We start from the raw sequence: 15,208 nt of genomic DNA, 5'->3' as shown, positions 1-15,208 counted from the left end.
TCTGCTCCCCTTGACATTCATTTTAATTTGATCTTCCTTATAGAAAAATATTAGGGGTTGGAGAGTAAGATTTGTCTGGGCTCCTGCAATGTCCTGGAGATGGCCCCAGGCAGAGAGGCATGGGATTCTGAGCGAGTCTGCTCAGGGATCCGTCCCAGAGCTGTGTCATCTGCGGTTTTCCCCTGTGGAGTTCAGGACATTTGGCTTCTTTGATGCAGTGGTGTTTTGCACAGAGCATTCAGTAGGACGGAGACAGTGGAGTTTCCATGTGGGCTCTGAGGAAAATGCCAAATGTCTAATATAAAAGCATAGTCTGAGAATTGACCAGAGCACATTAAAAGTTATATCCTAGGGAAATCATGTTTGTTCTTTTAAATATGGCAACTCTTCAGCCAAAAGCAGCAAATGAAGTGCCTGCTTCTTCACGTGGTGGGAAGGGTTGCTCAGTTCACACTGTGAGGCAGATGTATATAGAATATTGCTGATTCAGGCTAAATTGCTACCTCATTAGGGTTATTTGGTATTTTATTTGAAACCTGAATTTCTCACAAAACCATAACAGAGGGGGAAATACAGTTGCCTGAAGTAAGAAGAGACGTCACTGCCATGACTTCACCACACACCAACATTTCTGAGCTCAAACATCCTTCCTGCTCCTCTCCCACACTTCACCCTGGTTTGGCTGCATTTCCCTTCATGGTCCTATGGAAGACTTATTCCTACAGACATCTCCTAGAGCCTGAGCCATGGGTGTTCATACTTTCAGACTGGCAGTGTTGAAATAAAACCTACATCTAAGAGAGCAACCTAACAGCAGACATCATAGTTCCCATCTATTTAATCATGGAACCTGGAGTCCTAAGAGAACAATACGCAGGAAAGTGGAGACGTTGGATGGTTGGGAAAGACCTCGAATATGGAATTCTGATGGACCAAAGCAATCTGGATGATGCAGAGAGTTCTGCAAGGGGGTCAAAATGAGCACCGAAGATTGACTTTTGGGAGTGTCCATTGCTCATTTCCAGCCCTACAGAGCAACACCTTGGTATTTCTCCCCACAGGCATTGCACTGAGCCACATTTGAGAATTCAAGGTGTAATTTATCAGCCATGCTTTGGAACAAACCAGAGTGGGGTGGTAGTATCTGGGAAAGTCAGATATAGACCACATAAGGGGCAATTTACTGTAATATCTAAGATAATGCTGTTTTAGTGGCTTGTGTGCCCTCCAACTATAACAGCAGGGTGACATAAAGTCAAAGAAGTGAGAAATCAATTTGTAAGGCATCATTCTACTCCTGCTTCTTCAAGGACATGGGCCCAACTCTCCACTTCTTGCAATAACCAATTCCGTCACCGTATTGAGGAGCTGGGATCCACAACTCCTCTAGGTGTGGTGTCTTCTCTTGGGGCTAAAGCCACACCAAAGGGCAGGGAGATGCCACTTCTCCTCTACAGCTACTGAATCTGTCTCTTTTCCCTGTCCTCTCATGAGGAACTGATGGCAGCTTCTGCCCCCTGTTTCTCCCTGTATTTGACAACTAGTCCCCCGTAGCAGGCAAAATAGACCAGGTCAGTGGCCTGAAACTTTAGCCACATCAGAAGCCCCTGGAGGGCTTATTAGCCCCCAGGTTGTCGGGCCCTGCCCCGGAGTTTCTAACTCAATGGGTCTAGGGTGGGGCTGAGCATGCATTTCTTGAGTTCCCCAGCAGTGCTGATGGTGACGGTCTGTGGACTACATGTTGAAACTGCTGGGGTAGGCTACGCTGTGGTAACAAATGGCCCCTGAATCTCAGGGGTATTTTCCACTCACATCCCATGTCTGTCACAGGCCAGCTGCAACTCTGCTCTCTGTCACTGTCCCTCCAGAACACGGTGTGATGGAACAGCCTCTGGTTGGAAATGTTGACAGTCCCATGGCAGAGGGCAAAGGACATGGTAAACTACTGGTTAGCTCTCTTAAAGCTTTGACTTATAGTTTGGTGGCTGAATTAAGTTACATGGCCAAATTTGATGTCAGTGGCAAGTGAGGGGCAATTTTTGTGAATAATTACCCATCCCCCAATATCAGTTATCTCCTTCTTCCATGGTCAACGAGCTCACGTTTTGACTGCACAAATGGCTGAATAAAGAGTGAATTTCTCAGATTATCCTGCAGCTGGGTATTGGTCCATACCAATTAGAGTCAATGGGATGTAAGCAGACAGTGGTAGAGTCGTTCCAGAAACCCTCCTAAAAGGATAGTACATATGTGTTCTTTCTGTGTGTGTGTGTGTGTGTGTGTGTGTGTGTGTGTGTTTCATCCCTTTCTCCATCCCCTTGCCTACAGTGCATGTGCAAGCATTTTGGAGCATGAGGTCAATAGAAAAAATATTAGGTATGTGGACACCATACCAGCCCCAGACCACCTACCCACACTTCTAGATGAGAGAGGAATAAAATTCTATCGTGTGGAAACCACTGTTAGCTTGGATTTTCTGTCACTTACATCTGAATGTAATCGCAACTAATGCACCTTCAGAAAGGCTTTTTTTTGAAGTCTGCTCATTCCCATCCCTAGCTCCCTGTGTTCCACTCACCCATCAGCTCTTTTCTAAGCTTCTGAGCTTCATTCTTTCCTCTACACCCATTTTTCTCATTCTTAACCACGCAGTGAGAATGTCTACAGAAGGAGATCAACTATAGTTTCACTCCTTCTAGGAACATAGACTAAGACTATAGATGCATGGAGTCTGACGGGGGGAAAGTGATAATTAAAAGGAAGAACTTGTCTGGCTAGATATTTCCTAAGGAACTTCCCTAATCGGCTTCATAAAAGAGCAACACAGATGACAACGTTCCTCTTTATTGCCAACCCTCCCCTGCAATTTAGGAACATTTCTAGGTTTACGTGATTTGCATGCCACGCGTTACCGCATCTAACAACTAGGAGAAGCGACGAGGCATAAATGTTTAAAGATCATTGTTAGCTGCCAGGTGGTCATGTTTCTCTCCTCTACCTTCATTTTTAACTCCCCATCCCCGTCCCTGTGCTCTGGCAGCCTGTTCCCACTCAGTCTGTTTTTGTCATCTGTATAGTCAACGTCTATTGTCCACATCTCCCTACAGCCAGAGGGGCAGCTGGACAAGAGGAAAGGAGAGGTGTTAACAAAAGTCAAAAGGCTGAAAGGGGGGAAAGAGGCATCAAGTGGGAGATGACCAGCCTTGGAGCTGAAAACTGAGTCAGGCATGTTCAAGGCCTCACTGGGACACAGTAATCTAGAATGTTCTATCAATGTACAGAAAGGTTACCACTTCAGTTACACAAACATGTGTTGTAAAATATAAATATATATACTTTTAAGAGGATTTCTCTTCTGATAGAGAACCATATGTTGGAGGCATTTCCCATGCAGATTGCACGAGACATCATAAGTCATCTAATAAAACAGAACGTCCCAAGATGACAATGGCTATATTTCCAAAAATCAAACAAAACCCAGTTTTCACTTAAAATAGGTTTGAGAGCACCATATACAACTTTCTCCTGGAAATCCATGATGTATGTTGGCACATGAAAGGCTCTAAGAATTTCTGGAGTAAAGAAGTCCATGTATTTCTTCATCTCCAAAAGTACTGAGCCATGAATCCTTTTTTTTTTTTTGAGTATAATATCTATTAATAGCTTGTGAAATGTGTCCTTGGAACACAGTCTAAGAAACTGTTTCCAAAGAATAAAAACTTCATATGCAACGTGCTGCGTTATTTTTCATAAAAGGAGTTACTGAGACCTGTACTCTTGTGACTATTCATAGCCTATTGACATTTCAGTGGACCACACGAGAATTAAACAGAACAAAGCAGTGCTCAAAATCACATGCCAGTGGCACAAAACTCACAAAATTTGGTTTATGCCATCTGCCCCAAATCCAAAACAGTACTGTGAGAGAATGCGTTTAAAAGTAAAATGAATCGACTGAAAGAGAGGATGAGCCATGGTTCATAGTTAATAATTAGCAAGGGAACACTCATCTAAAAATGTCCACAGGTGGAAGAGACCATGACAAGGAGGAATGATTTTGATCAAATTATGCAAAAGGAAAAACACAGCGAGTTTGGAAGGATACAATTCACCTTAAGTAGGACATTAGCCTAGGGCTTTAGTGGCTCAGCAACCTTCTCTGCCCAGAGGCAGCGGCAACTTGAAAGAGCTTGGGCTTTAGAGGCCACTTATCCTCATAAAGCCCTGCATTTATTGTTATTACAACATTTCCCACAGTGCATTGTAATCATTATTTTTTGGTGGTTTACCTTATCAAACTGTGTGATCCCTAAGGGCAAGTGTTATCTCTTACTGATCTCCCTATCCCCATTCTAGCCAGTCCCTAGTAGGCATACAGTGGGCATCCAGGAATGTTTGTTGAATGGGTATCTTATGAGAATTCTGGATGCATTATTGTATGACCATACTCTGGGCTGAACCTCAGCGAGTTACTGGGATGGGGTGGGTTTACAGCTGCACAGACTATGTGCCCATGTGAATGTGGTAAAGGAAAGAAAGAGGCAGCAGCCAAGGTTTCACTAGTTGAGTAATAATGGTTGTTTCTGGGAAGAGGAGCTGGGTAGCTGGTAGCCACAGGTGGGTAGGAGACGTATTTTTCTTTCTTTTTTTTTTTTTAAAGATTTTATTTATTTATTAGAGAGAGAGAATGAGAGATAGAGAGCACAAGAGGGAAGAGGGTCAGAGGGAGAAGCAGACTCCCCGCCGAGCAGGGAGCCCGATGTGGGACTCGATCCCGGGACTCCAGGATCATGACCTGAGCCGAAGGCAGTCGCTTAACCAACTGAGCCACCCAGGCGCCCAGGAGACGTATTTTTCATTGACAGCCTTTTTGTTCATTTGGATTTTATCCCATGTGAATGTATTTCCTATTCAAAAGTTAATAAATAATATTTTAAATGATCTGAGTGACCCCTGGAGCATGAGTTCTTGACCAGTAGTGATGAAAGATTCCACTTCTTTTTTTTTTTTTTTTAATTTTTTTTTTTTTTTTTTGAGAGAGAGAGAGAGAGCACAAGCAGGGGGAGTGGCAGGCAGAGGGAGAAGCAGGATCCTTGCTAAGCAAGGAGCCGGATGTGGGACTCAACCCCAGGACCCTGAGATCATGACCTGAGCCGAAGGCAGACGCTTAACGATCTGAGCCACCCAGGCGCCTGAAAGATTCCACTTCTTAAATTTCCCCTCTGCTCGCTAAGCACCATCTAAGTATTGGGATAACAATATTTGTTGGTTGAATGGCTGACTGCTGGAATAGGTAAGAAGCAAATGTAATCCAGTTTCCCCACAGAAGATCTCAAGTCTGCTTCTCCAGCCTTGGCTCCCACCTGGCACAACCCTGCATTGATTGTAGAAACTCTTGCCATTCTCTGAGCACCTCCCACCTTGTTCTGCCTGCGTTTGCACAAAATCTGCCTGTAGAAACCCCCTGCACCCTGAGAGGGCCAGCTCAAATGCCTGGTCTTTTCATGAAGCTTCTCCTGAAACCCTCACCAACATCAGAATGCATCCCCCTTTTTCTCTACCTTACCATATACTGCACCTTACTTACTGTGCTTCGTGAATGCGTAACTTAACCACAGAGCTGGCTCTCTGTGATCACTGCAGAGCAGCAGTCCCGAGCATAAGCTCTGGAGTTACAGAGTTGTGGCTGTGCGGGTGCATAGGCTGTGAAGTCTGACCGTGCAAGTTCAAATCCTGTTTCTGCAGTGGGACCTTCCGAGAGTTTTCCCACTGGTATAATGGTAATCTTACTTAGTAGCCTTTGCAAAAGGGTTGTTGTGAGGATTAAAGGAGCTAATCTAACTTTTTTTTTTTTTTAATGTGAGACCAGTTTTTCTGGAAAATGAAGCAGATGGAGCAGGGTAGTAAATTTCACACTGCCGCATAACCAGGAAGTGCATGCTGAACTTCTGATTCCAGGCTCTCCTGAAGCAGGTCTGTTTCAGTGGGGCTGGGTGGGGCTGGGGAAGATGGATTTAACAAGTGTCCCACTCAACTTTGTATGACGGCTGTCTGGGACCTGAGTTTTAGAAACGTTGCACCCACTCAGTGGTTTCTAACTTCTGAACGACATGTTAGAACCACCTGGGGAAGGTTTAAGAGAAACCCCATATAAAGTCAGAGCGCCAACTCCAAGATCCTAATTTAAGTTTTCTTGGGTGGGCCTGGGATATCAGCATTTTTAAAGACCTACCATGCAGCTAGGGTTGAGAATATCTGCTGTCTAGCTTATTTAGATGTGTTGATTTAAGTTACCAAAATACAGTTAAAATGGATTCCTCTTGAAATAGAATATAGGGATGCTTGGGGCCTCAGCCGGTTAGGCATCTGCTTTCTGCTCAGGTCATGATCCCAGGGTCCTGGGATAGAGTCTCACGTCAGGCTCTCTGCTCATCAGGGAGCCTGCTTCTCCCTCTCCCCTGCCTGCCACTCCCCCCGCTTGTGCTCTCTCTCTCTAATAAATAAAATCTTTAAAAAATTTAAAAAGAAATAGAATATATATAAAAATAAGGACTCTGAAAACTTGATTTTTTATCTAAATGAATAAAATATCAGAAAAGATAAATGTAATTCAAGTACACAGTGATCAAATGATCGATCATTCTTGTTGCATTAATTTGTCTTAAAAACTTACGAGACAAATGTCAATTGGTGAGCCTCACCAAACATCAGCATGCATCCATCAGGAAAGGCAAAGCAGTTGATTGGCAGTGACATTTGCAATGTACCTATTGTTTGGTGCACGCGGTTCTTAACGTGGAACATTTCTAAAGTCCATGGTGTGTTAACTGCTATAAGAGTTCTAGGCATGTATTCTCATGTTTAACAATGAAAAAAGTATTTATGTCTTTAACTGAAAGGAGCAAACAAATAGATCCCACTAAGACATCAACCTTTGTATAAATTCGGCAAGCCAAATTTCTAAAGAATATCATTTTTAATTCTGTAGTCCTCCAAGAATTTCAGCCAAAACAGACTGAAGTAGAACATGAAATGAATCATCGGGATAAATGGGTGAAATTATTAAGGACAAACAGATTTTATTTTAAAGCCAATGTGACATATTCTGCTCTTTCAAAAAAATAGGACTCAAGGTAGATAGCAAGTAATTTGTATGAAGTGGACAATGTTATTCATGAAAGCAAGCCATTCTGGGTACCTAACCATAAATGTCTAATACCTAAGGAATAAGTCATTTACAGACAGTTGTGAGAAAAGAAAAATGGGAATGAAATTTTTCCCATCATGGGTTTCCTCTTGTGGGTTTCCCTAGAAATTTAGGTATTAAATAACATATGAGACTATCATCCATGAGATGGCAATTTGTTTCAAATCTGAGAAATTAAACACACAGCTTTTTTTTCACCACATGCATGCAAGGAACTAGCCCCTGGATTGAGTATAGTAACAATTCACTAATTTGGAATCATGAATTGAATCATGTTAAACTTTAAAACCAAGCATTCTTTCTCAGAAAACTATTTTTGGATTCATTATGGGTATGCCCTGAAGTCAAACCTTGGGTGTTACCACCCTGGTCATTTTGTCAAAAGCCCACGTGGTCATCTTCTGGATTTCTGCTGTGCTGTATTTGGAATATTCTTGGGACTTCAAAGACCGCAGAGCATCATGGAAATACCACACTTGGGCAAGTAGGACTTCACCAAGCACTTTGATGTACAGCACCTGAGCTTCTCAACACCAAGACACCAGGTCCCCTTTTAACTCTAATCTCAGTGCCATCCATCTTTAAATACCTGGTAATAACAAATTAAAAAGATGTTCCTTCTCTCTTCATACAAATCCCCTTGCCCCCATGCCAAGATAAAGAGAAGTGACTGTTGTGACTTTTGATGTTCAGATCACTAGAACTGATGACCTCTGGATGCCTCAAAGGAAAGACCCCGGTGGGTGTGCATGTGGCCTACAGCAACCACGACAGATTCCAACGGAGGCTGGCAAGCCTCAAAGGGCAAAGTGTAAACAAAAGTCTCTCATTAAACCTGAGTTTAGCATTAGTAAGACTGCCCAAAGATTACATTTAAAGATAACTAAAGTGTTACTATATTCCTTTGTGCAGTCCAGCCATGACCCTAATTAATGTGTCTAGGGTGGACATGTATTTCTTCAAGTAATGGGTGGTTTTGTTTGGACAATTAGACTGAGCTGACAAGGAAATTTTCCATCAAACCGAGTCATAAAAAGTACATTATTCGGCATTATTATGAGTTAAGCAGTATTTATTACCTGAACTTTACAATACTCTATTATCAATCATTACCTGCCATTAAGGTATGTTAACATGAGATCAAAGAGAGAAGCCAAACTAAAAAAACAGTGTGTGTCTGCAAGTCGCTTTAGTGCTGTTTGTTTAAAGAGAGGCAAATGCCGTTGAACTTAAAGATGAACAATTTGCATTTAACCAGAAGATGCAAATCAGTGGTCCTGTGACCAGGCAGAAGTTATATATAAAATCCATGCTTGTTATTCAATTGACAAGACAAAGCTGGTTTCCAGGGCATTTCTAAAGGGAAAAAAATTTAGTCAAAGTAAAATGTGAGATACAAAAGTCCAGTTTTGATGGGTGCTAGTAAAGATTCATTGCTGTATCAATTCTCAGCAACAATGCTGCCTCGGAAGTCACTAAAAATGATATCAGCTGGATGGATCTAAAGAGGAGGCCAAATGTTTTTAGTAAAGTTGTAAAACCTTGGAAACCACCTCCTGAACAAACACTCTGAAAGCTCAGAAGTCTAAGATGAGCTTACAATGCTCTGACTTAAAAATATATTCTTGTCACCACTTTTCCCCTCTTACTCTGGAGCCAAGAGCACAAAAATGTTTCTGAAAGATACCCCTTTGAATATTACTTTCCTCCTTCTTCGATCCATCCTTTCTGAAACAAAGGTTGTTCATCAATGCCTGCTGGCTTCTTTCCCCACATCTTAGAGCTTGATGTTCAAGAGATGGCTGGTGTTCAACTTCGGCTCAAGGAAGAGCTCTTTAATGTTTCTCCTAATGCAAATACAGGAAAGGGTCTTTTGAGCATCAAACAGCCTTTCAGATCTCCATCTGCCTTTTCTAACTGATCTAAGAGGGACAACCCACACCCGTGGCAAAGGAAGAGATGCAATACTCTTATTTTCTTTACATTTAACTTTAGGCAATCCATCCGGCAGATTTAATGTGGAATTTCTCCTTATCGTTGAACATTAGCTGGGCAACTGTTTTCCAAATTATGTTACTTACAGGGATCTCAAAAGTGACTAACCAAGCCACTTAGAACCAACCACTAGCCATCAGCGAACAACGTTGAGCATCTCACTGCAGTGGGGGATCATGATAAGACAAAAAACTTGGCCTCCACCTTATAACATGCAAGGTTAGATACACAGGAGGAAGGCTGACACCATTGGCCAGGCTGTGGGAAGAGCAATGAGAGTGGAGGGAGGAATGGGTACCACAGGCTGGCAGGGTAAGCCACTGAGGATCTCTCTATTCAATACACAGGGACACAGAACTGAGTTAGCCCCTGGGCAGTCAGATGCAAGTAGACTTTGGACAAGTGAACAGGGGCAAGGTGCAGCCATTCTCAGTGGCCAAAGGACTGAAGCAAAAATCTTTTATCTATATATAGATATCTGACAGCCAAGCTACAGGAGTACCTATGGCACATGTAGACCCATCTGACAGGTGTAGAGAGGATCTGTGTGGACTCTGAGGAGGTATTTATAAGTTTGCAATGTAGGTTGGAAGCAAATTGTGAAAGCCTTGAAGGCCAAGCTTAGCAGAAGGAAGTTGATCCGGTTAAGCTCTGCTTATCCTCTGCTGGTTTCTAAAGAGGGGCATGGCAGGAAGAAATGGAGCGTTGGGAAAGATTCATTTGGTGGGAGAGTGGAGGGCAGGCTGGAGTGTGGAGAAGCTGGAAGCCAAGAGGCTAGACCAGCCCCGATCATGTCAGCCATCTTAGCAGGGACATGGGGTAGGGGCCTCGGGCTGCTGTGAACGGCAATGTGCTGGAAACCTAGAAATAACAGAGCGGTAAAGGAGAGAAGCTTGGAGCCACTGTGGTGTGTGACAAACATGGATACTGGGGTGCTGGGGTTGTGATAACTGATTGTCCCCCCATTTTCATTCTCCCTTTCTTCCTTTACTAAGAGAACCTTGAATTTAGAGGCAGTGTCGCAGAGTGGTTAAGATCACAAATTTCGGAACCAGCATGTGAGTGTTTGAATGTCACCCCCATCACTTACTTGATGACCATGGGTAAGCTATTCCGCCTCTGTGTGCCTCTGTTACCTTCCTGTAAAATGGGGATAATGCCAGTACTTATCTCATGGGGTAGTAAGTCATGTGTGTAAAGCTCTTAGAACAGTGCTTGGTTCCTGGAAGCATGGTGTGAACATCAGCTATTGTTATTAGCTGTGCACACAGCCCTAGCACTTCCAGCCATGCATGGCCATGGGGCTGCATCATGGCCATTGGGATGTGAGTGGAAGTGATGTGTACAACTTTCGGGGAACCCTTGTAGGGTTGGTGGAATGTGGACGTGATGAGACCATGGGATGGAAGCTGTGTGTTAAGAAGCCAAAGTTGCCAACACAGTGAGCTGCCATATCAGCCCGGGGCTGCTTATGCTCAGATTATTGCCTGAGAAAAATAAACCTGTATCTGATTTAAGTCACTATTATTTGGGGGTCGTGGTGATAGCAGCTGACCTATATTCAAATGAGTCTTCATGGCTATCGTGGACCTGCAGGAAGCTTCTTGGGGGCCTCTGAGTTACTACATGGGCTGTCTCCCAGACTCATCTGCTAGAGGGGAAGGAAGAGTTTCCACCCGCCACTGCTCAAAAGGATCTGAGCTTCTGTCAGTCTGTCCACAACAATGAGACTTTCTGCTCCCTTTATCTGCAGATAGGGCTGGGCTGGCCCTGCTCCTTGGCACCCAGGCTGTGAGGCAGCAAACCTGACTTGTGTGTGCTGGCTCCGCCCCCTCAGCATGTCCTTCGTGTTCATTTTAACTTAATGCTTTCCCACATAAAAATGTTGGCGTTTGAGACTATCATGGTGACTCACCAAAGTTGTCCCCTATTCTCAGGGATGGCCGTGCCTGAATTGCTAAGAAAATGATGCCACCACAAAAAGATGACAGGAGAGGTGATATTGAATGTGAGGGGGTGGTGCCGGGACATACCAGGGAATGGCCAGCTACCGGTTGGAGACACGGACCTGACTTTAGCAGAGAAATGGGGCCATGCGATTACAAATAAAATTTGATCTTGGCTGGCAATTCATAGCTATGACCCTAATCCTGTGTATGAAACTTAGAGCTTTGCTTCAAGAGGTGCAATCCCATTGATTCTGTTCCCATAGCCAGGGTGCACTGCTGGCTCCTCCCCAGCCACAGGTGAGTTCCTGAAGCTGAAGTAAATTCCCCATTCAGCCCATCCTTACTGTGGCTGCCTTTGGAAACTCTCTAATAAATGATTTGATCTGGTCTCTCCCTGGCTCCAGAACCTTCACTGGCTCTACGTAGCCTTTTGAAAAAAAGTGGACACAACTTGGGTTGAAACTGAGAATTTCAAGGTCTTCTATGATCCGATGCCAACAGTTCTTACTAACTTTGGCTCACATTTATTCCCTTACAAAATCTATAATTTGTTCAAGATACTAACTCTTTCCTGTCTCTTTGCCGTTCTTTACACGATTCCTTCCTTCTCGAATGACTTTCCCCCTAGTTGATTTTCACGTGGAATCTAATCCATTCTTCAGTAAACAGATACAATATTTCTCCTCATGAAAGAACCCTGGTCTCATTTAGATGATGTCTCATTTCCATCATTTAGACTTATTCTGTCTCAATTTCACATGCTACTTCAAATTAGATGATATTTGTTAATGTCCTACACCTCCTACCATTTTGTTGCCATTAAGAGTCCTTTTCTGATTTCCTGCCTGGACCAGTGCCTCAAACTCTGGTTGAAACAGGGGGGCTTCTAATGAGCATATGAAACTACAGAAACAACTGGAGTTTTAATTTTAAATTGTACATAAGACCCTGCAAGAAAGAAGCTCTTTTACTCCTTCAGGGAACTGTGAAACTGAATGATATAAGCCTCAAGCTGTCTACGTGGAGGAAGGAAGTGTTGGGGATGAAGGAGAAAGCAATAAGGCTAATACTTGGAAAGAAGGAGAGGAAGGGAGAGAGGGCGAGCCGAGGCCATCAGGCAGATCGGGGCAGTCACAAAGAGAGCACCAGCCTCAAGCTCCCCCAGATCTGGGACCTAACAAGTCGCCCTTGGTGTTCTTGCTTGTTTGAGGCAGCTTCTCTTCCTTGTGAATAAAAGAGTCGTCACCATTTATATATGCCGAGAGGCTTCTTGTGTTTTGGAGCATAGAAGATAAAGTTACCTTAAATACATTCCCGCTGTGTTCCTGAAGATCCGTGAGGTGCAACATGTTTTCTTCTAAAGCCCATCACTAATCTTGCTTCACTTCAGATGAGGGTATTTGGTAAACATATCAGGTTGCTTGAAAAGTGTTTATTTCTACCGTATCAATTATAGAAAAGGAACTAAAATTTCATAAAAATAATCCACAGACCAATGAGGGCATCACACCACCTACACTGCACCCTTACTCAACCCAACATTTTGGGGGGATTTCTGAGCCTCTTGACTAATTCAAATGTAACATTTCTCATGGCCCTGTAAAGTACTCTAGTCTAGCTCTTCATGCCTCAGATACTAGGGGGTGGCTTCTAATAGATGGGCCCTCTGCCTCTTACTAAAAGAAAGTACTCATTCCCAGAACTCCTGCATATCATCACAGATAAGCCAACTTCTGCTCTTCTGCCAAGGATTTCATCAGTGCTCTGCTTACAAATTCATCAGTCCAGAGTGCAGATTCTCAAGGACAGTTCATGCACTCTCCACACGTATTAAAATGAAGTTGAGGAAGAGTTCCCACCACTTGGCACCATGATAGTAAAGTTTAGGTGTTAAATCATTTTCAGAAGGTCAAGGGAAAACGCCTCTGGCTAATTCAAAAATAGAAACAGCCATACATGCAACCACACGTCAATTCTAAACAGATATAGGTGCTTTTTTTTACAACATTATTTCAGAAGTCTTTTTTGTTGCCCAGAATTGAAACCGAGACATATTCATTGACTGTGACAATATACAGCTGATGGCTCTGGAAGTTTTGCTGTGAGGTGCTCCTTCCCAGGAGGCTGTAACTTGTCAGTAGAAAGGAAAGCAAAAAGTCTCCTGGGAAGAAATTGGTTCACACCTCTAGGTAACATAGCTGAAAGGATTCACACCATTAGAAGAGCCTGTGGTCTGAGAACTGTCATGTGATCTCCCTGAGCATTTTCTTAGGAAGATGGAAGAGTCATCAGGGTCTCTCCATCTGGTTTCATCCATTGCACCAAAACACTTGAAAGTCTTGAAAAAAAATAAATAGTCTGAAAATCTAATCAAACTAGTCACCTAGTAGCCAGTAAGTGACCCCAGCTAGGCAGGTCCTGAAACTTGATGGTAAATTGAGATCCAGAGGTGGCTTCTGACCAAGTCACAGGAAAATCATTATCAAAGCCTATTATTCTTCTCCTTGTATTTCAGGGATTGTTGGGGTAATTTTTTTTTTTTTAAATTTAACCTCATTAAAGTTTATCAACAGTTGATTATTGATGGTACTCTTCAAATCTTTTCCTGATACTTCATATACAGCACACTTCCCGAGATCCCAGATGATGCTATTATCAGTTATTATCATTATTAAAAGATGCTATTATTCAGTTTTGAAGTATTCCATATCTAGAAATCAGTCAAGGAAAAGCTTGATGACAGATTTTAGGAGACCTTGAATCACTTCAGTGCATCAGATATCAAAGGAAAATAAAGAAATGTGAGATTAGACATTCCAAACTCACACCCCCTTGTTAGATAACTAGCTAAAAGTTACCTAACCTCTGAGTTCTAATTTCCTCATCTATACCATAGGAATTAAATATTTTACTCACAGAACCATAACCAGTATTTAATAAGAAATAAAACACACAATACGTGTGAACACAAATAGCCCAGTGCCTAGGAGCTGGTGAAGTTTTAGTAAATACAGTGGCCACGTATCTGGTTTTAAACCAGACAGTCCGGTATTTGACTTTTCTTTCTGAGAAACAGATTGAGAAAAGATCAGACCTATAAATGTAAATGTGAGTAAGTGCTGTTATTACTACCATGACCTGTCCTGTGCATGAGTACTGGAGCTTCCTCTCTCCAGGACAGTTTGCCACAAGGAACGAGAGAGAGAGTGTGCCTCACTGAGACATGTTTCAGGTCCTACAATTCTGAAGAGCTCAGCACGCACTTTGTCAAGTACCACTAGCCACAGCTGCTGTGGGCCAGTTGCACAGTGTGGGCACTGTGATGTGTCTCAATGTTCCCTTTAGCAAGTATGATTCCTGACAGTATGGGCCTCTGTCCAGCTTCTGTTTTCCTCTCATCTCCTTGTTCTCCTCTTTAGCAAGGGATACTGGGCAGTTTTATAGTAAAGAACTGACTGCTTAAAAATTGAGAATGTTAAATTTTTAATTCAATTCCCAAATTGCTTAAGATAAAAGCCAATATTTTTTTCCATTAAGAAATTTATGTTACCAAAATTACCCAGACCAATTCTTATTAATTTATCAACAGCCTAGGTAGGTGGGTACAGTAACTCCTGTGCCCAGCATTCGCTTGTTCTACCTGAAGACCCCTGCTCAGGAAAACCCAAGTGGCCTCTTGTTGCCTGATCATCACCTTGGTACCCACTTGAGAAGAAGTCCAGTCATCTTTATTGGGCTGGGTGATACTCACCCAGTCAGTATTATGCTTCACTTCCACCAAAGAGAGATGAGTATTGTTGAGCTTCTGTATTGCCAGTTGGAAAAACTGTCCCACATGGTTGGCTCAGCCTAAAGTTGCTTTCTAGAATGTCAAATGTATATTGCTTCCTACCCTAATTTTAACACAAACTTCAGTTTCTTTCAAAGGCATTTCACCTGAGATAGTATTGGGCCCTTGATTATCCTTAAAATACTAGAGACACTAACTAGCCCCTCCCCAAGGAGAATGTGGCCTATAGAACAACACTATACCCCAAATGAAAAGGTTCTTTAAAAC

Source organism: Callorhinus ursinus, unplaced genomic scaffold (assembly GCF_003265705.2).
Source record: "Callorhinus ursinus isolate GAN/ISIS: 27379988/994484 unplaced genomic scaffold, GSC_fseal_2.0 scaffold2, whole genome shotgun sequence".
Lineage (NCBI taxonomy): Eukaryota > Metazoa > Chordata > Mammalia > Carnivora > Otariidae > Callorhinus > Callorhinus ursinus.
Note: the sequence above shows the minus strand (reverse complement) of the source record.